Consider the following 568-nt stretch of genomic DNA (forward strand, 5'->3'; position numbering starts at 1 on the left):
TATTTGATCACACGGGGGTCGACACTGTGGGGTTCCCGCCCCCTCAGGCAACACTTGATTCTTACCCGGGATAGGTAACTTATATAAGGATTCCAAAATTTTGAATGTAACAACGATCACTGTCAATTTTCTTAAAGTTTGATAAACTATTTGAATCGGGATTAGACCTGTTACCGATAGTCGCGACGATAATACCCACTAAGCTCCGTCCCCTTTAAAAATATTTACCATATTTGGTCATGATATGAAAACTCGAGCTCTGATTAGTGTTGCCACTTATTAAAAATAAGATTTGCGACTCATGCATGTAATTATTGCACATTAAAAATAATATAAATTAATAAATTTATTAAATTTTTTGATTTCGTGGAAAATCTCTAAAATGTAGCTAAATTTACTAATATATCTCTAAGAAAAATCTCCGTCGCTAAATTTCAAAAAAAAAGGGTGCTAACTAAAGCAAAAACTCGCCAAATATAGCGACTTTTTCGCTAAATTGGCAACGCTACAGGCAGGCAGACAAACGACGGATGGACGACAGTGGAAATTTATAGGTCTACAATTTTTT

The sequence above is a fragment of the Centruroides sculpturatus genome, unplaced genomic scaffold (genome assembly GCF_000671375.1).
Source record: "Centruroides sculpturatus isolate CEXI.00-Female unplaced genomic scaffold, Cexi_2.0 scaffold751, whole genome shotgun sequence".
Lineage (NCBI taxonomy): Eukaryota > Metazoa > Arthropoda > Arachnida > Scorpiones > Buthidae > Centruroides > Centruroides sculpturatus.